General features: G+C 43.0%; 1 pseudogene across 1 annotated transcript in view; it reads right to left on the bottom strand.

Annotated features, from left to right (window-relative positions):
- Positions 1–4347: 4347 nt before the first annotated feature.
- The window catches only part of LOC310819875 (cytochrome P450 3A30-like), a 44104-nt pseudogene continuing 24775 nt past the window's right edge, over positions 4348–23676 (bottom strand). Inside the window, exons 7-13 of the transcript in view lie at positions 23458–23593; positions 22995–23054; positions 22803–22872; positions 22488–22648; positions 19487–19706; positions 19121–19283; positions 4348–4359 (exon numbers count right to left, since the gene is read on the bottom strand). The product of the transcript in view is annotated as a cytochrome P450 3A30-like (transcript). The remainder of the gene's footprint in view (positions 4360–19120; positions 19284–19486; positions 19707–22487; positions 22649–22802; positions 22873–22994; positions 23055–23457; positions 23594–23676) is intronic.

Genomic DNA, 23676 nt, shown 5'->3' with positions numbered 1-23676 from the left:
TCGGCCTGCTGATTGATGCGCTGGATCTGTCGCACGTCCATGCACGACGTCTGCCGACCCTGACCACCAGCAACCCGGAGTGATGCCATGCGGTTGTTCCACTGCACAGCAAAGGCCATCAGGTATACCTGAAACACATGACCATTTTGACTGTTATTGTATATGCTTAGAAGCAATGACTAAAGCTGTGAAATAAAATGCATCATTGAAACTACGCTATATCGAAGTGTTTTTGTTTTTTTTAATTACTCACTTGGAATGGCATAATCCCACATCTCTGTGAAGGAATGGCATTGTACAGGTGTGCGTGCAACCCCTCCAAAGAGTTACTGCCTCGCCGGCACCTGTGCTTGTTCAGCCGAACACCATTCAGCACCACCACCTTCACAGAAACATACAGCTGTATGCCAGGGGGATCCTGTAAAGCACAACGAATTGCAAGTTCCTTATTTATTCTGGTGTCCTTTGAAATTTTGCCATACAAGTTTGAATGGTTTTATAATGACACACGATGACTGCAAAGACATTAACCCACCTGCATGCAACTGAGATGCTTGCTTGCAGTTGCCCAGTGAGCATCAACTGCCTCTGTCGACTTGAACAGGTGGATTCAGTCAATGTCAAGGCCTGCTGGTCCCCTGAACTCGGCAATGATGGACTCAATCACCAAAGCGGTCTCCTGTAACATATATATTCTCAGCTTTGAGTGTTGTCACAACTAGAATGAGTGTAACACAACTGATGGACGGAGTAGGTTTTACCAATAACAAAACTGGCTTTATTTTCCCATATGGTGCAATTATCAAACAAACAAATGGGCAAAACGTCTGCACCAAATCCAAATGACAAAGACAAAAGATAGCAACGGCAAAACAAAGGAAACAGCATGACACAGGTAGAGTCTGCACACCTGGAACACTCACAGAAACAACGAGGACAAACAGAGGGTTAAATATGGTGAAGGGAAAGGCACAGGCCAGCGGGCCGTCACAGTGTTAAATCAGTCGTTACTCCTAATGATCTTACATTTATTTTCAAAACTAGATCTGAGTGACACCTTAGTCCAGTACAGTTGAATCCATATTGACAAATAAGCAAGTGTTTGCTTCTTATTCATGAAATTCATACATGGATCAATATCACACATACCACAACCCCACGGGTAATGCGCCTGACATACAACCTGACCTGGTGAGGCTTGAGGAACGCCATCATCTCCTCGTCCGAATACCTGGCGTACAGCTCTTGGTTGCCACTCCTGACCGCCTGGACTAGGAGCATCATGTCCGCCTTGTTGTAGGCGAGCACCGCACCTGCCAAGGCACTCATGAACACCCCATACTTGACAGTAACAGCATCCCAGCGGTGCAGCCAGTGTCGGATGTCCAGTCTGACCACAGTACCCCTCTGCACCCAGTCACCAAACAGATTCTCCAGGAAGGATGAACCGCTGTCAATGAAATTATATCAACATTTTGTGTACATGTGTTACATGTTTTTATAACTGTGTTATCCATGTGTGTCTTGCAAAAAAATTATATGAAGTTAACTGATATGTACATCACTTGGATTATCAATTTCATCATAGGTTTCAATGGAATTGTTATTAAACTTACCGACAGCAGTTGTCTGCAAGACTTTTGGCGCAGGAGCATTGGCACGTCGAAACCGGGCAATGAGACCTCTCGCCATGCGCGCGTAGCACCCCTTCGCACTCAGCTGCCACCACCACTGTCGTCAAGAACTGGCCCCGCTCGTTCAGCACACTGGTGGTGGGGAGGGGGGCGGATGACACGGCTTGGGGGGGCGGATGAACCATGACAGAAAACTTTGTTGATAGCCCCCAACTCAAAATAATTGCAACGTATTATGGATTATTCCTTTAAGAAAGCGTTGTTCTAAGTGTGTGGTTACACTTTTTATGGGATGTTTGTTCGTTCTCAACTCCGTGTCACCAGACCCGTTAGCTGCTAGCGCTAGCCAGCTAGCCTACTGACAGGTTGTCAATACGTTGTCATTACACATTAACAAGCCAAATCCCGCATATTTCAACGATGGTTGGTCAGTTGCTGATTTCCAGACAATCTTTTATCTTTTGACAAAATCGGCACAGCTTTATACATGCCTAACAAATGTCTAACTAGCGAAGGATGAAGAGGATAAAACTTACCTGAGTAACAGTAACGTCGTACATGAGATTCACTGATAGTGGCCTCCGGAGCCGTATAAATTAGATGACGTTTGAAATTCCTCGCTCAATGATTGGTGAGTTGAGCGCTACAAAATATTAAAACATCTTTCAATTCAACAAAAAAAACCTGATCAGCTGGTTCATTTAGGAATAGAAAAGACAAAGTCATTGGTGGGTTAGCGCTCAACTTTGCTCAATGGCGCTCAACCATTGGTCGGTTGAGGATCCGGTGCCGTAAGCTTTTCCTCATTTCGACCAGTAGGGTGTACTATTGTATCACCACTGTAGTTATAACAGTGCTGTAGTGTGAACACAGCTCCAGTTTCATATTGCTGTTTTGAACAGTTTATCCAATTTGCTCCAAAACCACCTGCTAAGAATTGGTGACTCACTCAGCCTTCTCTTGATCTAGATTCTAGAGTCTATGGTCACGCACACCACTGCATGTCAGACATGCTTTTAAGGTATATACCCTGTAGATCCCTCAGGTCCTCAGGTACTGGCCTTTTAACTATTCTGAAGATTCCAACAACACCTATCTACTTCCTGTTTCAAATGAATAATACTGGGCAGAAGTCTGCACAGGGATGCTACAGACACATTAGCACACTGCAAAATACTGTCACCTATCTAACCATCTGTTCCAAAGCAATAGTAATAGATACTGTAGGAGTCTGCAGTGCACAGGGGTTACACACTCATCAGTACCCTCTAAAACACTGTCACTATCATATTTCCTGTTCCACATGAATAGTACTATATAGGAGTCTGCAGAGGGGTTACCTTGTTGGGAAACACAGTGTCTATCTCCTCCTGCAGCTTGGTCATGATGTGAGGGTTGGTTGCCAGATTGTAGGCCAGGAAGGACAGAGAGCTACTGGTGGTCTCATAGCCAGCAAAGATGAACATCATTGCCTGGGACAAGATCTCATGGTCACTCAATCCTATGATGATGGGAGAAATGGGGTGGTAGGTGTGAGAAAGGGACGAAGTAGAGTATTTCCACGGTGTGTTTGTAGGTATAGGTGTTTGAGGCAGGTACTGTATGTGTGTGTGTGTGTGTGTGTGTGTGTGTGTGTGTGTGTGTGTGTGTGTGTGTGTGTGTGTGTTTAAGGCAGGCACCTTTACTCTGCTCCTCTCCCTTTGAGTTGCTGTCTTTCTGCGAGTCTATCATCAGCTGCAGGAAATCTACCCGACTCTGGAAGCAGGCTTACGTCAGATCAAAATCACATGAGAACTACCAGATGCTACCAAATCTCTACAATTGTATTACACAATACTGGCTGAAGATCGTATATCCCTAGACACTTCTGTCTATCCCTAGACACTTCTGTATCCAATCCACTCAGATCTCCAAGTGTCCAGCATTTAGGAACTAGAGGTTGGTTCTTGACAGGGCCCATGTGTTTGTCAAATGAGTAGAGCGCAAACCATTGGCAGCTGTGTTTTATGTCAGTCTAATCAATGAAATAAATAGCTTCATTTATTAAGCACAAAATGACTGAAAGCTATATGGGGGCAGTTGTACCGACTGTGAGGAACAGTGGGCTGAAGATGTCAAACTTGAGCATTTTCTTGATGTTGGTCACAAAGGGGTCGGAGGGGTTGTGGAGGGAGTCGATGTTGACACTGAATGAAGTACTGACGACCACATCCATACTGTATGGTCCAAAGAACCTGGAACACAACCACACAATCTCTGACCACCAGAACCACAACCACAAAATTAAAGGGGGAGTTCACTGAAATTACAAATTCACATTATCGTCTCGGAGATAAATACTCACTCCTTTAGTTCAATGGGCTCATCGTTATCAGCCGTCTTCTTCAGATTGCTGACCAAGTTACCAGAGTGCTGCTTCATGATCCTGAGCATCTGAGTTGGGAAGGATACATGGAAAAATATCATGATTGATACGTGGATTAATATGTGCAAAACATATATTAATATCATGTTTGAAACAGGAATTATTTTAATGTTTATATAGCCTGAGAATATACATCCATACAGGATACATTATGTATATAGTCAAAGAATAAGTGACTCCAAAGATGAACTATTATTCTGTACTCTGTCATCTGACCACTGAACTTATCGAAGATAAGATCAAATATACTTTATTGTCCTGGATGAAAATTTGTTTTGGATTGATTCATTAAAGTTGCTGCTTCACACAACAACAAACAACAATGAATACACACTATACACATAGTACAAATCAAACACACACTCTCACACACACACACACACACACACACACACACACAGACACACACACATACACACGTCAGAGTTGTTAGTCATTCATTTATTTGTGTTGTATAAAGGAATGAATGAAAGAAGGAGAGGAGAGATGGGACTGTACCTCTTTGATCCGCCCACTGGTGAAGGAGGGAGACAGGACACTGCGGATCCGTCTCCATGCATCATCCTCAGCGATAAACACGGCGTCATACAGAGGCCCGTTGAGATAGATATTCTAGAAAAATTATTATTATTATATACTGCAAGATTAACCTAATATTAATAATGCTATCATAACAATGATATTATCTATTTAAGGAGCCCTTATGTTTTTTTCCCCATACAACCACTTCAATGTAGCGTATTACCCTCCTGTTAGTGAAAAGGGAGTAGCATTCCTTGATGAGGATGGTTTTGATCATGGCTGTGTCCATGATACACAGGATGGGCTGACGGCCATCATAGATCCTACAGACCAGCAAAAACAAAGAGAGTTAGATATACACTCACAGAGCACTTTATGAGGAACACTATACTAATACTGGGTAGAGCCTCCCTTTGCTCTCAAAACAGCCTCAATTCTTCGTGACATTGATTCCTTTGAGATTCTGGTCAATGATGACATGATTGCATCACGCAATTCCTGCACATTTTTCAGGTGCACTTTCAAGATGTGAATCTCCCGTTGTGCCACATCCCAAAGATGTTCTATTGAATTCAGATCCGGTGACAAGGAAGGCCACTGAAGAACACTGAACTCATTGTCATGTTCATGAAACCAGTTTAAGACGACTTTTGCTTTGTGACATGGTGCATTATCATGCTGGAAGTAGCCATTAGAAGGTGGGTAAATTGTGGCCATGAAGGGATGCACATGGTCAGCAACAATACTTAAATAGGCTGTGGCATTCAAGCAAATATACCGTAGATAGAGACAGACAGACCCATCACAGATCCTGCACTCTTTGAAAAAGTGCTACCTAGAACCAAAAAGGGTTCTTCTTCCACTGTCCCTTTGAAGAAACCTTTTGGGTTCCATGTAAAACCCTTTCCACAGAAGGTTATTAGATTAGATTAGATTAGATTCAACTTTATTGTCATTGTGCAGAGTACAAGTACAGAGACAACGAAATGCAGTTAGCGTCTAACCAGAAGTGCAAAATAGCAGAAAGTGCAATGAACAGTATTTACAGGTAGTGCAGTATATGATCAGTAGTAGTACAGTATGATATAGTATAATATAAGCAGTATAATATAGCAGTGCAGTATAGCAGTATGTGAGTAGCAGTAGCATTATAGCAGAATAAATAGTTACAGTATGAGCAGTGTAGCAGCATATGAGCTGTATGGGTAATGCAGTCTAGCAGTATATATGTATTAACAGTAACATGAGGTAGATTCAGAATAAATATAAATATGGAATGCCGTATAAACAAGTATGTACAGTATGTGCAGTAGTATTAAAGAAAATATAGGATATGTGCATTATGTGCATTATGAACAGTATGAACAGGTATGTACAGAAGAGCAGTGGTATTGAGTAAGAGCAGGGGAGGGGAGTAATAGTGCAATAGTGCAATTGTCCGGGTGGGGGGGGGGGGGGGGGGGGGGGTTGCGGGGGTAGTAGGTTGTCAGGTAGGTGTAGTGTTCAAGTTCAGCAGGGTGACAGCCGCAGGGAAGAAGCTGCCTCTGAACCTACTGGTTCGGGTGCGGAGAGACCTGTAGCGCCTCCCGGAGGGGAGTGGGGTGAAAAGTCTATGGTTGGGGTGAGAGATGTCCTTGACGATGCTGCGTGCCTTACGCAAGCATCGTTTGCCCTGGACAGCCTCGATGGAGGGGAGTGAGGAACCGGTGATGCTTTGGGCAGTCTTCACCACCCTCTGCAGTGCTTTCCGGTCCGATGCCGAGCAGTTGCCATACCATACTGTGACACAGTAGGTAAGGATGCTCTCGATGGTGCAGCGGTAGAAGTTCACCAGGATCTGAGGAGATAGATGGACCTTCTTTAGTCTCCTCAGGAAGAAGAGACGCTGGTGAGCCTTCTTTATCAGGGTGGAGGTGTTGAGGGTCCAGGAGAGGTCCTCAGAGATGTGGACACCCAGAAACTTGAAGCTGGTGACTCGCTCCACCTCAGTCCCGTTGATGAGGATGGGGGTGTGTGCGCCAGCTTTAGACTTTCTGAAGTCCACAATGAGTTCTTTGGTCTTCTTGGTGTTGAGAGCCAGGTTATTGTCGTTGCACCACACTGTTAGGTGCTGGACCTCCTCCCTGTAGGCCGACTCATCGTTGTTGCTGATGAGACCGATCACCGTTGTGTCGTCTGCAAACTTAACAATGGTGTTTGAGCCATGTACAGGTGTGCAGTCGTAGGTGAAGAGGGAGTAAAGGAGGGGGCTCAGCACACAGCCTTGTGGAACGCCGGTGTTCAGGGTGAGGGTTGAGGAGGTGTGGTTGTGAAGCCTAACAGACTGCGGCCTGTTGGTCAGGAAGTCTAGAATCCAGTTGCAGAGGGAGGGGTTGATGCCCAGTTGCCTGAGTTTGGAGATCAGTTTGGAGGGGATGATGGTGTTGAATGCTGAGCTGAAGTCAATAAACAGCATTCTCACATAAGAGTTAGTCTTGTCGAGGTGGGACAGGGCGGAGTGAAGTGCCGTTGAAATGGCATCCTCTGTACTCCTGTTCTGCCGGTAGGCGAATTGAAAGGGGTCCAGTGTGGGTGGTAGGCAGGTCTTGAGTTGAGCTAAGACCAGCCTCTCGAAGCACTTCATGATGATGGGCGTGAGTGCCACTGGTCGGAAGTCATTTAAGCTCGTTGCAGTGGAGTGTTTTGGCACCGGCACGATGGAGGTGGTTTTGAAGCATGCGGGGACAGCTGCTTGGGCTAGGGACAGGTTGAATATGTCAGTCCAAACCTTAGTCAGCTGCACAGCGCAGGCCCTGAGGACGCGTCCGGGGATCCCATCAGGACCAGCAGCCTTGCGTGCGTTAGTCCTGCTCAGTGCCGCACACACGTCGGTGGGGGATAGAGTGAGGGGCTGGTGATCCGCAGGGAGCACAGCCTTGATGGCCACCTCCTTGTTGTCCCTGTCAAAGCGGCCGTAGAAGTGGTTCAGCTCATCAGGGAGGGAGGCGTCAACGGAGAGGGGTGAGGTGTTAGATGGTTTGTAGTCAGTGATGGCCTGGATGCCCTGCCACATGCGTCGGGGGTCAGAGTTGTTTCTGAAGTGATCCTCTATCCTCAGCTTGTGGTTGTGCTTGGCCTTTTTGATGCCCCTCTGCAGATTAGCCCTGGATGAGCTATAGGCCCGAGCATCCCCTGATCTGAAGGCAATGTCGCGTGCCTTCAGCAGGAGTCGGACCTCACTGTTCATCCATGGCTTCTGATTAGGGAAAGTGGTGATCCGCTTGAGTGTGGTGACACTGCTGATGTTGGAATTGATGTAGTCCAAAACAGATGAGGCATATGAATTAATGTCCGTGTGGGAGTCATGGGTGGCCTGAGTGGCAAACACACCCCAGTCAGTGTTTCCAAAACGCTGCTGGAGCGCTGAGTCAGCTCCCTCTGGCCAGACCTTGACTGTCCTCACTGTAGGTTTCACTCGTTTGATGAGTGCTGAGTACTTGGGCAGTAGGAACAATGAGAGGTGGTCTGATTGACCTAGGTGGGGGAGGGGAACGGCTTTGTACGCATCAGCCATGCTGGTGTATACTTGGTCCAATGTCCTGTCTCCTCTGGTGGGGCAAGAGACATTTCGGTGGAATTTGGGCAGTACAGTCTTTAAGTTGGAGTGATTGAAGTCACCCGCGACAATGAAGGCTGCCTCGGGGTGCAGAGTCTGTTGTTTGCTAATGGCAGCATACAGTTCTTTCATAGCAATCTTAGCATTAGCATCCGGGGGGATATAGGCTGCCGTGATAACAGTAGACGTGAACTCTCTGGGCAGATAGAAAGGTCTACACTTAACCATGAGAAACTCCAGGTTAGCTGAGCAGTGACTCTCGGTGATGGTAGTGTCCGTGCACCACGTCTTGTTTACATAAATGCACAAACCTCCACCTCTGGTCTTACCGGAGTCGCCTGCTGTTCTGTCTGCGCGGAGAACGCAGCGCCCTGCTAGCTCGATAGCGTTGTCGGGAACCTCGCTGTTGAGCCAGGTTTCAGTGAAAACCATGATGTTACAGTCCATAATCCATTTGTGGGTGGTGATCCGCAGCCGCAGTTCATCCATCTTGTTTGCCAGGGAACGAACATTTGCAAGGAAAAGGCTAGGTAATGAGAGTCGGTGTGGGGTTAGCTTTAGCCTAGCTCTCAGCCCACCTCGGCTCCCTCGCCTGTGTTTTCGTTTCCGAGCCGGTCTGGGGCCTCTTCCGGTCGGTGTAGCGGAGTTAGCTGGACCCGCTGTTTTGCTAATCTCGGGTATATCGTCGATAAAGATGACTGGAGTGCCGGAACCGATGTCCAGAAGTTCTTGTCGGCTGTACGATATGTACGCTAAACTGTTTTTAGCGAGAATACTTAAGATAAACAAGCAAATAACTACTAGTTCGCAAACTCTGGAGAGACACTGAGCGTCGCGATGCATGCGCGCCGCCATCTTGGTCATAAGGTACTGCTGTTTCTTAGTGCAATGGTGGAGGGGATGCTATGGTTTGGGCATGTATAGCTGCCACTAGAACTTGCTAACTTATCATAATTGATGATGTTACTGCTGACAGCAGCAACAGAATGTATTCTGAAGTGTACAGAAATATCTTGTCTGGTCGAGTAAAAGCAATGCTTCCAAATTCATTGGATGGCGCTTCATCATACAGTAAGACAATGACCCAAAACATACTGCCATTGGAGCTAGGGAGATTTTCAGGGCGAAAAAGTGGAAAGTCCTTGACTGGCCATGTCAATGTTTGGATTTAAATCCTATTGAACATGCATTTCATTTTCTGATGGTAAGAGTTTGGGCAAAAAGACCTGGCAAAAAGATGGCTGGCCTGGCAGAATATCACCAGAGAAGATACCCAGCACCTGGTGGGGTCAATGGGTCCCAGACGGTTATTGCATACAAAGTATTTTCGACCAAATACTAAACATGAGTGCATCATTTCGACCATGTATACCAATACTAGACAAAAGAAAAGAAAAGAATCTAGCAAAAGCAAACTATGTTCTGACAGGGTTTGACTCATCTAATACGACATCAGATCTGGATAGGTTCCTTGATTTCCTCTGAAAGGTGACATAGGCATGAAAACATGTACACAACATCAAGAAGAAACCATTGATTAAAGCCAAATCAATTGACAGAGGCATGGCAGAAAATGTGTGTTGTCTCTTTAAAAGAAATGTTAAAAATCTCTTTGTTTTCCCTGAATGAAACAAAGCACAGGTGTTTAAAAGGCCAGCCCCACCCCTGATTACAATGATCCACACGTGGAGACAACCAAAGCAACATAGATCAATAAGACATCCCACATGTCACACCAGAATGTGTGTTGGCAAGAGTGTGCCCTTATAGCCAGGATCCACTCACCACCTCTCTGGTCACATCTCCCTGATGTTGGTTATGAAGAACTTTATCAAACGTTTGGATTTGAAATTAAACAATTACTACAAGGTTAAAGTAGAGATTCTCAGCTTTTATTTGATGGTATTTGTATACACATTGGTTTCACCATTTAGAAATAACCCCACTTTTTATGCATAATCCCCCTATTTCAGTGTACCCAAAAGTAATGGGACAGACTTATCAAATGTCCAAATGAAGCAGTCATGTTTAGTATTTAGTGGACAATCCACTAGTATTTAGTGGACAATAACTGCCTGAAGTCTGCAACCCACTAACCTCACCAGACGCTGGGCATCTTCTTTGGTGATGCTCTGCTAGGCCTGTACTGCAGCCATCTTTAGTTGTTGTTTGTTTTGAGGTCTTTTTGCCTAAATTCTTATCATTAGGGAAATGTAATGCATGTTCAATTGAATTTTAATCTGAAGATTGACTTGGCCAATCAAGATCTTTCCACTAGTTGCTATGGCAGTGTTTTGGGTCATTGTTTTATTGTATGGTGTGGCTCCATCCAATGCATTTGGAGGCATTTGCTTGCACTCAAGCAGACAAGATGTTTCTGTGCACTTCAGAATACATTCTGCTGCTGCCGTCAGCAGGTACAATCATCAATTAAGACAAGTTAGCAAGTTCTAATGGCAACTATACATGCCCACACCTAACACCCCCTGCACCATGTTTCACAGATGAGGTGGTATGCTGTGGATCTTGGGCAGATCCTTTTTTCTCCAAACTTTTGTCACTCTAGTCCATGATAATATTCATCTCATCTGTCCACAATATCTTTTACGAGACCTTTGCAGGCTTTTTAGGTACTCTTTTTTAGCAAACTGTGACCATCCTTTTTGATGATACCTAGTGGTTTTTGATGATAAATGTGTCTTCCTCTTAGTTATAAACAAACCAGAATTAAATGCATAGGTCTATGTATGTATGGATGGATGGATGTTGTCATTGGAACAGCTGGAAGACTTTCTCTGCATCCCCGAAAAAACACATGTACGCAAGCACGCACAAACACACACACACACACGCACGCACGCACGCACACACACACACACACACACGCACACACACACACAGGCATGTTTAAGATATGCGTAGCCCATGTTTATTAGTTGACTTAGTTGTGGGGTTAGTTTAGATACAGCGCACGATGCAACAAACAGGTACAATATCAGCACACCTCAGCATTGCTACACCCACGTGCTACAGGGAACTGGTACCCGCATAGTTAGATATGGTGCTGGTCCCACACCAGAGAGAACTGGTATGTTCCAGATCATTATACGAGGTAACTAGCTAGTAAATTATTAATTACTAGAAAGTGCTCAGTAGTCCTAGGGCTACAAACACAAGCTGACCAACCCTCCTGCAAACAGGGTGCTAATATTTCTCAATATTACCTTGTCAAAGCTAGCCAAGGTTCTCAGCTGTCCGGAAACAACAAGTAACTTAGTTAGCCGTCCGTCCCAAGTGCTAGCTGTAGCCTACACATGTGACCTTGCAAGTTCTAATAATAACCTGAGGAATTATCGTCGAGCTAGGGTTCAACAATAACAAAAAATTGAGAGCTCACAGGTTAGCCTGCTAGCTCAGAGAGTTAACAGGTGCTCAGAAGGTGAAAATCATCGTTGAGCTGAACCGTAGGATTCTATCAGAGACAATCTAACGCCCCGTGAGAATCATAGGCTGAGGTGTAGCCAGCTACAACAACACAACTACAGTACACTTTTCAACCTAACGCCCCATGAGAATCATAGGCTGAGGTGTACCCAGCTACAACAACACAACTACAGTACACTTCAGACAGTCAGAGAGTGAAGAGTGGAAAGGATGAAATGGTGCGCTTGTAGCATCCCTTTATTGGGACAGGTGATAGGCGTTGCTATCACTTGCAAGTGTGTACGAGGTGTGATTCTGTGAATCAAGATGTAAATACAGTGCTCTCTGAAAGTATTCAGACCCCTTCACTTTTTCCACATTTTGTGATGTTACAGCCTTTTTCCTCATCAATCTACACACAATACCCCATAATGACAAAGCAAAAACAGGTTTTTAGAAATTGTTGCTAATTTATTCAAAATAAAAAACTGAAATATCACCTTTACATACGTATTCAGACCCTTTACGTTTTTTGTTGAAGCACCTTTGTCATTATTGCGTATTGTGTGTAGATTAATGAGGAAATTTTTTTATTTCATCTATTTTTGAATAAGGCTGTAACATAACATAATACGGAAAAAGTGAAGGGGTCTGAATACTTTCAGAATGCACTGTATGTGCCTGTTATAGTCCCATTGTGTGATTGGTGTGTGTACTGTTTTCTGGCACAGGCCTTAACTGATCCAACAAGTTCACCAATCATCAATGGTGTGATATGAAGTTGATGGATTTTAATGTTACATGCTACACCAGTGCGTGTGTAAAGTGTTGACATTGCGCAGCTGCTGCAGCAGCAACGCAAAATGATTCTTGGAGTGCTTGGAAATGGTATCAATGCTTTTTGGACGCTTAAAAACATATTCAATTAGTTTCATAGTATGGTAAAGTAATAGAAACATAGATTACAGAAATACATACAATAGTGGTACCTGTATGAAAAACAAAGTGATTGTCCTCGTTTATATTTGGAGGTAGAGGACAAACCCCAACTCTAAGATATTCAGACTTGACAAGACTCTCAACATAAAACAATGTACAGAATCCATAAATTAGAAGTTCCTTGCAGAAACAGACTGGGAGGCTATTTCTTCTGCATCCACACGTGCAACTGGTCACGTTTCTGGTGTAAGAGTAAATACTGCCATCTAGGGTTTAGAGATGGTTAACAGGAAATGGATACATTATTTTACGGATGTACTTTAGGCCTACGTTTGAGTAATTTAGCAGAAGCTTTTATCCAGAGCGACTTAAAATAAATAGCTACATTCATCTTCAGCTACATACATCACGGTCATCACAAGTAAGACTTTCTATAATAATAAATGCCACAAGCAGTCACAGTGGTAGAGAAAGGAAGTCAATTTAATTTAATGTTCAACTTAATTTATTGAACTGAAGACAACTATATAAATTGATTTGCTATGTATCCCTAAATAGCGGCCAATTGTGTTGAGGTTTCCAGGCTAACGGTGTCGGCATGTGCAGTCCCCTGTCTTATCTCTGCACCCCCACACGCTCTCAGCCAGGGCCACATCAACAAGGCTTTTGACAGAAAGGCTCGTCCCCTGGTTTGCCTGATTGTGTACCAGCTGAGCCATCAGAGGAGTCTCTCTCAACGAGAACATGAGGGTTGGGGCATATCTGGAGCCATCGTTCATCTGAAATTAAAAAAGTAACATCAGAGGGGAGTGCAAGGTGAGACAAGAATTGGACAAATTCAACTGAGAGTTGAAGGTCATGGACTAAATGCAATAGTAAAACTAGCAACAATCACCTTCATCTACTTAGTCTATAGGTTCTCTACCATCTCTCTAATCATCACCATGCTCACCTTCTTCAATGTCTCCCTCTCCTGTTCTAGCTTCTCTTTTTCCAGACTCTGTTTCGCTCTTTCTTCAGCCACCATCACCAGGGCCTCTCTCCTCTTGATGGCCTCTATCTCTTTCTCCATCTGTTTCTTATTCTTTTTAAATGTCTCCTTCTCCTTCCACATCTTGAGCATTTCTCGCTCCATATCCTGCCCGTCTCTTTTGATTTTCATCCACTCCTTCTTTATCATTTGCAACTCTGCTCCGACCTTCTCTATCTTTCTAAGCATCTCTATTGAGGTCTCCTTTTCCTGCTCTAGCTTCTCCTTTTCCTGGCTCAGTTTAAGTCTTTCTTCGGCCTCCATCACCAGGGCCTCTCTCCTCTTGACTGCCTCCATTTCTTTTTCCATCTGTTTCTTGGCCTTGAGAAATGTCTCCTTCTCCTTCCACATCCCGAGCATTTCTTGCTCCACCTTCTGCCCGTCTCTTTTGATTTTCATCCACTCCTTCTTTATCATTTGCAACTCTGCTCCGACCTTCTCTGTCTTTCTAAGCATCTCCTTTGAGGCCTCCTTCTCCTGCTCTTCCTTCTCTTTTTCCTTGTTCAGTTTAAGTCTTTCTTCGGCCTCCATCACCAGGGCCTCTCTCTCCTCTTGACTGCCACCATATTTTTCTCCATCTCTTTCTCCATCTGTTTGTTGGCCTTGAGAAATGTCTCTTTCTCCTTCCACATCCTGAGCATTTCTTGCTCCACCTTCTGTCCGTCTCTTTGGATTTTCACGCTCTCCTTCCTCATCATATTTAACTCTGCCTCTGCCTTCTCAGCCTTTCTAAGTATCTCCTTTGAGGACTCCTTCTCTACTCAATCTCCATCATGAGGATCTTGATCCCACTGTCCATCTCCTCCCTCTCCCTATTGAACTCATTCCTGTCCTCCTGCAGTCTTTCTGCCTTTCTGGCCAGGATCTCCTCCTCCCTCTGCCTAACTTTTTGGTCCCTTCTCTTTTGTTTCTCATATTCCTCTATCTTTTTATCAAACTCTGCCTTCTCTGTCTTAATCCTCAATACTCATATATATTTTCACCTCCATTGTTTTTATGCACCTACAGTAGATAGAACACAAACAAAAATGATTGAAATAATCTCCACACACCCATACTATAATGCAACAGGAATGTCAGAAAGATTCCCCAAATGAGAATGGGATAACAATCTTTGAGCTTGCCCTTCTGAATCAGTCAACAAATACCAGTACACCGATTGGCAGCAAAGAAATGTTATTATCTATAATGTGCGTTCGGCTGGCGTCATAATGGGTTTGGAATGACTATCATGGTAATTCACTGCCTAACAACTCTTATCAGCGTTCGATGCAATGGTTCGAAGTGACTTGGTCCGGCCTATGTTAGAGTCAGCAAAAGCTTCCAGTGTGGGTTGGCTGGCTATGTTTGTTGACACGCCTTGAAATATAGCCTACAATTGTGGCCAACAGGTCAAATATCAGTGGCCATATAATGGGCACATTTTATTAACTGGAATCGGCCTGGTACAGGTAGGAGCCTATAGGCTAATAAGCAGAAGACCTCGGCAAAATTAAAATATCCCTAATTCAATTCATGCATTTGGGTCTCTCATAATAATAATAAAAAATATATTTTATTTGTAATGTGTTTTTCATTTGTAGCCAACAATTTCAAAGCCTGTGCAGTTGAGTGCAATAGACACACAAACAAAAACACAAACAAAACACTAACAACAACAAGAGGACAGGACCTAAAGGAAGGCCTTTCTAAAGATGTGAGTTTTTAGGCATATAAGAAATATCCAACGCTGAATTCGACTTAATGGGAATATCATCTCCTAGTGACAGATATCTCTCAGTGACATTTTTACGCGTCCCTTGTCCAAATGCTGCAAAGGTAGTCGGCCTATGCCGTCTCAAGTATTTACAAATACAAGTGTTATAAAACTATACTATATGTCAACTATACTACATCTCTGGCCTACATTAGCCTACCTCAGTCAGTAGGCTGTGTATAAGCGCCGAATCTTCCGGTTATAATCTCTTTATATCTCACTCTGGTAATACTGATTGCACAGGTTCAGGTTGCGTCTTAGCTCGTTATGCCACTAAACTAGAAGTTCAAGAACTTTGTGTATTATTGCAGAACATTCTCAATTCTGTGTACATATCAACGTCATAATGATACCAATAGCAACGCATTTTGGGTGGAATCCTAACTCCAAATCCGCGCGCGTAAATCTTGCATTCATGTCAATGGGAAATTGATTCGATTTACACGCGGATCTCGAGTTAGGATTCCACTGCAATACACATTTAAGTTTAAGTTCATTTGAATTTATAGTGCGTTTTACCCACAATATACGGCTTACACAAAAGTAGCCTACAAGACAAATACAACATTTGAAAAAACATATTGCATAGAATCAAATTTGGGGATATACAGGGTTTTTTTCTTTATAAAGTACATTACAAACATAAAGTCTCATAAAGTACATTACAAATACGAAACAATTATTAGTCATATTTTTTATTAGTAATAATAAGTATTTTATATTTAATACAAAATAGATTAAATGGTGAAATTGGTGTGTATAAATATAATAAACTTGACTCATAATTCGTATAGTGCTGTTTTTGGAGTAATTACTAATTACTAGTAATTACTAGTGTGTGCGGACTGCGCTCTCTGTCCCGTCTTTCTGCTGTGGGGCAGCGGAGCACTCTGCCCCATCGTTGCGAGGGGAACAACGTGAGCGTGATTGGCGTAAGCAGGGAAAACCTCACGCAAATTATATTGGGTATGAATTCTGCCTAGCAACAGGTGGCGAAAAACTATTAAACGCTAATGTCGTTAACGTGGTCTGACATGACAGGAAATAATCACAAAGCAATTCAGTTCATCTACTGTACGTCTATCGCTAATGCTAGCTAGCTAAAGTTTTCACAATGAATCGTGTAGATTATTTGTTGACCATGCGGTTTAGTACATTGCCTTTGGAAGAGAAGTTGGAGATAAAACGTTTAGGGCCAACAGGAATGGTTTGACAAAAAGAGATGGCTAACCGCTACCACCTCGAAACATGCGCTGTTCTGTTTCCCATGTATGATTTTTGGTGGAGACTATTTGGGCATCGGCTGGATTCAAAGACATTATACATCTGTCAGAACAGAACAGACACCAGCGACTGAACGGCCTTGACATGCTTTCCATTGAAAATGCATTGATCCAGGGACAGATGGATTTCAACAGTAAAGTCATCGAGAGGTTTGCTGAAGCAACGAACCGCCGCGCTACTTTCCTATTCAAGTGAGCAGGTCTGTTTGGACATGTATGACAAATGGACAATGCGCCGTTCACTGTAGACTATATTGCTTTTGTTTTGTAGTCATTTTAAACGTTATACTAGCTGTGATATAAAGTGGAGGACTAAATGTTACGTATAGGCCTAATATCTAGACCGTTGATGGGCACACTTGTTACTTGTCGCTTTCAGAACCCTGGACTGGGCTCCGGCTGTATATTCATATAGTTCCGTTAATTAGCCTAGCCTACTTTCCGTGATTTAATGTGACTTTTGTAGTGTGTTATAGCCTCTGCACTGATGATATTTATTTCACATTTAAAATAATACAATTGATAAAACCTGATTAAACTTTCCTACAAGTTAACGATGTGCCGAATGCTTGTATTTTGATTAAACATGCAAGTTATTGAAGACACGTGTCTGTCTCATCTTTTTACTTTGTTGCAGTATAGGCGTTCTGTGTCGCGCTGAAGCGTATGAAGTGTATTCAGTTATGGGGTTTACTGTACATACTTTTTCTCTGCACTGTTCCTGCTGCAGAGGATGCGTAAACGATTTTCCCATGTTGTTTTTTGGTTGTGGTCTGTGTTTATACATTTAGGCTATTAGTTGTATCCTACTTTTCAGTTTTACAAGTCAAATCTTATGACAGATGAGATGGCACTTCAACCGATAAAATGCAGGTACATTTTGACTACTGCTGCACTACGATACCCATAGATAGACCCAATACATTGGTAACTGCACTACTTATACAGCTCATATACTGCTTATACTGTTCATACTGCATTCTATATTTATTCTGCTTATAATGTTACTGTTAATACATATATTGCTTATACTGCACTACTTATACTGCTCATATACTGCTTATACTGCACTACTTATACTGCTCATATATTGCTTATACTGCTCTACCTGTATATATTGTTCACATTGCACTTTTCTGCTTTTTTGCACTTCTGGTTAGACGCTAACTGCATTTCGTTGTCTCTGTACTTGTACTCTGCACAATGACAATAAAGTTGAATCTAATCTAACACCTATTTATTGTCATGTTTTGATGGCATGTTGTTCATTCTCATGTTATGATTTAGTTTGTGATTATACACACGTTTTTAGCGTGATGATAGAGACCCACTACCAGACGAGTACAAAACATACACAAGTCACATGCAAATCCCTGCACTGCAGACGACAGACAACAACTGTCTCTGTACAACGAGTCCTGGACCTCCACTATTAGACAGATACAAAGAGAGCAGTATACAGTAGCAGCAGAGCCCAGAGGCGAGGCGAGGCAAGGCAAGGCAAGGCAAGTTTATTTATATAGCACATTTCATACACAGAGGCAATTCAAAGTGCTTTACGTAAAATAGATAAAAAGGAAACAGCATGAAAAAAAAATTAGAATAAAAACGCATAAAAGACATAAAAAAAGAATAAAGGTCACAGTGCATTTTAGGGTCACAGTGCAATTATTAGCGCCAATTTAGTTTCAATTTAAGGCAAAAGCGAAGCCCTTTTTTTTTTTAAGCCCATTTTTGAAAGTAGCCAGTGTTGGGGCTGATCCTAGATCTATGTGTAACATAATAACTGAGAGACCTGCAGCAGGGCAGGTCCTCCTCACTGGCTGTCTGCTTTGAGCTGGTTGTCGTTGGACTCCTGGCAGCGGAACAGCAGCTTGAGTTTGATGGGCCGTATGGGCATCAGAGTGTTCTGTAGGTCCATCTCAATGGGGATCCGGTGAGAGTTGACACACAGTTAAAGTATGAAGGAACGAGTAAAACAGATGTCAGCGTTACACTATGAATGTTACCTAATACCACTGTTACGTTCGGGTAGCATTGCACTATAAATTCAAATAAACTCAAACTCCTGGACAACCTCTCTTGGGTCGACATACATTAAAATGGCCCTATGAAGTCTCGAGGGAGTTTTGCAGAAATACAAATAGCTTTTTTTAAAATCTCACACTTCCATCATTTAGTAGGTAGCCTATACTGAGGATAATTGGCGCCTAGTACTGAAAAATGCAATCTGGGAAATTAAATGGGGAGTACATACTCATGCAGTACGCAAGTACAGAATTGTAGTATGGGGGTTCAAACCCGGGTCTCCCATGTGGAAGACACAAACGCTACTATTAAGCCAAGAGGACATCCTCAAGGTCTGAGGGCGACACTTCAGTTTACATGTCTCAGGCAGGGCTACCTCATCACGCGAGTGTGATTCCAAAATCACCTCTGCTACATATAGAAACGCAACAAAGTCATAGGTACAAAATTATATTTACAATCATTGTATCATTATTTTGTCTCACCTCTGTCTCTTTGCAGACGGTGAAGTTGAACCTCTGTAGAATCTCCACCATCGCCAGTTTCATCAATACCAGAGTGAATCGCATCCCGATACAGTTCCGTGGGCCCAACCCGAACGGCATGTAGGTGTATGGGTCGATGCTCTCCTTGTTCTCCTTACTGAACCTACACACGGAGAGTTCAGAGGAGGAGGGGTTAAAGAACATATAAATTAAATCACAGTAATATGATGGTTATACATGGTTGAAGAAACCTGTTTGTGTTTGGTCGTCGCATTTAGGTTTGTTTTATGGTTGTTTGTGGAACACTGCTCTTATCGTTGCTGTTGTGATTGATATTGTGGTTGTGGTTAAGATGTGGCCCATTACCTCTCTGGTTTGAACTCCTCTGGGTCTTCCCACACATCGGGGTCACGGTGCAAGGTCCAGATGGGTATCATGACGACCATACCCTTGGGGATGGTGATGCCGCTGATCTCAACAGATTTCTTGGCGACTCTTTCAAGTCGATGGGGTACAACCTGAGAGACTCGTTGATCACGCTGTCTAGATAGTCCATCTGCATCAGAGCCTCGTACTGGATAGGAGCCTGCACAGGGATATTACACTCACATGAGCACTAGTGATTGGTCGTTCACGTAGCCGTAGCCCAGAACTAACTCTTTTTCGTCGCAAATCTGAAGAGCTGTTAGTTTTTGGTGTTTTTTGGGGGGGAAATGAACACAGTACTATACTTATTCTAATCTGCATAGCCTAATTTCATGACACCCGCATACAGAACGCCATTACTTTCAATGTACGTGTGTAATAGTGTCTTGCTTTTTTGTTATACATGAATAAACAAAAAAATCGCTAAATAATGTTATCTTGATAGTTAGAAGAAAATACATTTAGATTCCACTGAACAATGTAAATGATAGATGTACACAAGGATCAATCAGAAGTCAAAATGCCACTAAACTGGGCTGCTTTTAGTGGATTGACTGCTTGGAATACTGAATGTGCTATAGTCTATTATTTCCTATCACAGTCGACAGACTACAAGAAAACTGTCAGGTGGTTCAAATGTGAATAACTTGGTATCCATTCCATTAACTGTGGCCGGGCAGCACCGAACAGCCCAGAGAACATTACCATGGTGCTTTTGAATATTAGGTCCCTATCTGGCAAAACCTTTATTGATCTTATCTCAGAGCGAAAGCTGCACTGTAATGTTTTTATCTGAAACCTGGCTAAACATGATGCATGTCAGTCTATTAGAAGTGGGGAAAAAATATATTTTCGCTCTATTATTTATCTAGCCATGTCGCTGAGCAGATGAGAATTTCATGATGAATATGAATATGAATAGTACACCATCAACAGCTTCCTCTTGTGATAATGATTTAGTAACCAGCTTCAACACCAAACTAAGGGCAACTATCGACTCTGTAGCACCAGTCAAACTGAAAAAGGCTGTGGCCAAATTTAAAAGAATTTGCAGAAAGTCTGAGCTGACAAAAACTGCAGGTCCACCTTGATATTCTTCGAGAGCATCTTTCTGCTTTTAATAAGGCAATAAAAAAACGCCAAGACGGGATCATTTCTCAAAATTGATAATGAATCATAACAACTCAAACAGTGCTCTTTTCAACGATTGACAGCCTTATAAATCCCGCCCACAAGACACCTGGTGATCTGCTCTCCACCTACAAATGTGAGGAATTTGCAACATACTTCTGAGATAAGAGAACCAATATTAGGTGAGGAGGATCACTCAGGCAAGACCTGAAGATGTGTTTGATGACTTGTTACCCCACCTTCCACCACATGGAAGCACTATGAACTCTTTTGCAGTGGTCATACAGAAATGCTCAGCAAAGTGGGGGTCTGTTCATCTGCACCGAAAACTACCATGGTGAAACCCCTCCTGAAGAAAAGTAACTTAGACTCTTCAGTCCTTAGCGATTTTAGGCCAATCTCCAACCTTCCCTTTTTAAGCAAAAAAATAATAATTCTTGAAAAAAAGGTGTTCAAACTGTTAAATAATCTCCTTCTTCCCAACTGTACCTTTGACATGTTCCAATCTGGCTTTTGTGCCGATCATAGAACTGAGATAGCACTATGTTGTTAAGTTATTAACTAGGTTCTTAATGACCTTAGAATTAATTAATTAATGCTGATGCCAAAATGCTCTTTGTCCTTGTCCTGGTCAAACTGTCTGCACACTTAAAGACACTACTTACAGTAACACTAAGCACCAGGCAAAAAAACAAGGTGTTACCATTGACTCAGATCTTAATTTTGAAACCCATATCAAGAATGTGACTAAAACATATTTGTATCACTTAAAGAAGAGTAAGTAAGTTTGCCGGAAATCTGCCATCGTGGAGAAATTCTGTCTGAAGTTGTCCAAACAACAACATCCTCCCTATTATTAATATATCCCCCCAAAATGAACTTGCAGTGTTGGACATTAGCTGTTGTGTTTCTGCATGCGCACACGATTGGGAGAGGCAGCCACCAGAGAAAGGTCAGTCTACTCCCCTAGAACACCCCTGGCACTCACAACATGTTTATATGCAAACCGAATGTCAGGTAGGACACTGCATTTTAAAAAGCGTGTTTTCCGAACCAAAACAGCGTTCGTAAATGAAATATTTATTCATAAGGGATTTATTATAAGGGATCTTGTTCCCTGATCGCTACCGATTAAAGATAGTCATTACAACCGTTAGGAAGCTTTTAGAAAGCTTGAATATTACATGGACCTTTACAGAACACAGCTGTAAAGGTGCAACCTTTCCTCTCCCAGGCTGACACTGAGAGACGAATGCATGCTTGTATTACTGGCAGCCTTGATTGCTGTAACACTCTCCTGTCTGGTCGACCAAAGAAAGCTCTTGGCAAATGATACAAAATGCAGCAGCACGAGTCAGATGGAGAGCACATATCACACAAGTCTCTGCACTGATTACCTGTTAGTTTTATAATTTATTTTAAGATAATTGTATTAGTTTAGAAATCACTCTATGGTCATGCACACCACTGCATTTCAGACATGCTTTTAAGGTATATACCCTGTAGATCCCTCAGGTCCTCAGGTACTGGCCTTTTAACTATTCTGAAGATTCCAACAGCACCTATCTACTTCCTGTTTCAAATGAATAATACTGGGCAGAAGTCTGCACAGGGATGCTACAGACACATTAGCACACTGCAAAATACTGTCACCTATCTAACCATCTGTTCCAAAGCAATAGTAATAGATACTGTAGGAGTCTGCAGTGCACAGGGGTTACACACTCATCAGTACCCTCTAAAACACTGTCACTATCATATTTCCTGTTCCACATGAATAGTACTATATAGGAGTCTGCAGAGGGGTTACCTTGTTGGGAAACACAGTGTCTATCTCCTCCTGCAACTTGGTCATGATGTGAGGGTTGGTTGCCAGATTGTAGGCCAGGAAGGACAGAGAGCTACTGGTGGTCTCATAGCCAGCAAAGATGAACATCATTGCCTGGGACAAGATCTCATGGTCACTCAATCCTATGATGATGGGAGAAATGGGGTGGTAGGTGTGAGAAAGGGACGAAGTAGAGTATTTCCACGGTGTGTTTGTAGGTATAGGTGTTTGAGGCAGGTACTGTATGTGTGTGTGTGTGTGCGTGTGTGTGTGTGTGTTTAAGGCAGGCACCTTTACTCTGCTCCTCTCCCTTTGAGTTGCTGTCTTTCTGCGAGTCTATCATCAGCTGCAGGAAATCTACCCGACTCTGGAAGCAGGCTTACGTCAGATCAAAATCACATGAGAACTACCAGATGCTACCAAATCTCTACAATTGTATTACACAATACTGGCTGAAGATCGTATATTTGATCAGTTATATTTACATACCTTCCTGGTGCTAGCCACGCGATTGGACTTGATCTTCTGAAAGACAGCGTAGAAGAAATCTGTGACCGAGGCAGGGAATAGGGATACCTCCATGTTTGCCATAACAGGACCCATGAAGGGGAAGAATGCTGGACGGACAGGAAATGCCACGGTTACAAACAGGAACAGGAAATACCATGATACGTGACTCCAATCCTATTCAATGCACAGCCCTGTCCAGAAACAACTCCTAGGCTCTATCCCTAGACACTTCTGTATCCAATCCACTCAGATCTCCAAGTGTCCAGCATTTAGGAACTAGAGGTTGGTTCTTGACAGGGCCCATGTGTTTGTCAAATGAGTAGAGCGCAAACCATTGGCAGCTGTGTTTTATGTCAGTCTAATCAATTAAATCAATAGCTTCATTTATTAAGCACAAAATGACTGAAAGCTATATGGGGGCAGTTGTACCGACTGTGAGGAACAGTGGGCTGAAGATGTCAAACTTGAGCATTTTCTTGATGTTGGTCACAAAGGGGTCGGAGGGGTTGTGGAGGGAGTCGATGTCGACACTGAATGAAGTACTGACGACCACATCCATACTGTATGGTCCAAAGAACCTGGAACACAACCACACAATCTCTGACCACCAGAACCACAACCACAAAATTAAAGGGGGAGTTCACTGAAATTACAAATTCAC

This window comes from Argentina silus (assembly GCF_951799395.1).
Source record: "Argentina silus genome assembly, chromosome: 19".
NCBI classification, from domain to species: Eukaryota; Metazoa; Chordata; class Actinopteri; order Argentiniformes; family Argentinidae; genus Argentina; species Argentina silus.
This window is presented reverse-complemented; position numbering and strand designations above follow the sequence as displayed.